Raw genomic sequence first — 1,101 nt, 5'->3', positions numbered from 1 at the left:
CCCGGCAACGGGATCGCAACCGTCGGTGTTGCGCCCGCACCTCGCTCAGTCAGTGAGCGGGAACCTGTTTCCACGTGGGATCCGAACCTTCGGCGGGAGCGCCACCGCACTCCCAAGCAGCGCACTCTCCAGTGCACCACCGGGCCGGCCCAGCTCTCATCTTATAAAATATATTATAGTAGCTGTCATCTTATAAAAAGAGTCTGGTCACCCTCCATCTTCCTTCAGCCCACTACGATCCTCTGCTCCCCTTGACACTGAAACTCCAAGAGTTGCTTTTACTCACTGTCATCAGATGTCCTCCCTCAATCACTTCAACTCACTTTTCTAAATTCGATAGTCAATTCTTCATTCTACTCGTTCTATTAGCGATATTCAACAAAGTTGACATCTCTCGCTTTTTTAAAACGCTCTTCTCATTTTGTTTCACAGACTCCAGAGTCTTCTGATTTGCTTACCTCACCAGTCCCTCCTTCTTGGTTTCCTCTGCTGGCTCTTCCTCCCACCAGAACGTGAGCTTCTTGAGGTCTGGGACCTTATGTGTCTGTTACTACCGTGCCTCAGTGCTAGAACGATGTCTGGCACAGAGCTGGGGCTGAGCAAATATTGGTTGAATGAGTGTCTTCATACCCTTACCAAGGGAGGGCTTGCGTCAAGAATGCTGAGCTCCTAGCTCAACTTTCTTCCAATTCCTTGGGGGTCCAGTCCTGGGACACATGTCTCACGGATGTTGAAGACCCCCTGATCCTATTATGCCACCTAATAAAATCCTGGAATCCCATCCAGTCTGTGAATCTCTTCTAGTAAGGCAATCTCCAAATGCTGAATCAGGGCAAGTGCATTCACAGGAGGCTAGGAAGGTGACAGCTTCAGGCGCATTTAAGGGAAGGAAAGGGGTTCCGGAGCGAGAGGGAGGTTCACCAGCCAGGAAGAGAAAGAGGGGAATGAGGAAGCCCAGTATTGCTAGGACGCCCTCGGAAAACGTTTATTATGTCTCGTAGGACTCTAACAGCAGCGGTGGCAACAAGACGATCAAGCGACTCGACAGTAGTGCTTCAGTGCCGAGCTTCATATTTAAGAGTGTGTGTGTGCGCGCGTGCG

The sequence above is a fragment of the Galeopterus variegatus genome, unplaced genomic scaffold (assembly GCF_000696425.1).
Source record: "Galeopterus variegatus unplaced genomic scaffold, G_variegatus-3.0.2 Scaffold1379, whole genome shotgun sequence".
In the NCBI taxonomy this organism is placed as follows: Eukaryota; Metazoa; Chordata; class Mammalia; order Dermoptera; family Cynocephalidae; genus Galeopterus; species Galeopterus variegatus.
This window is presented reverse-complemented; position numbering follows the sequence as displayed.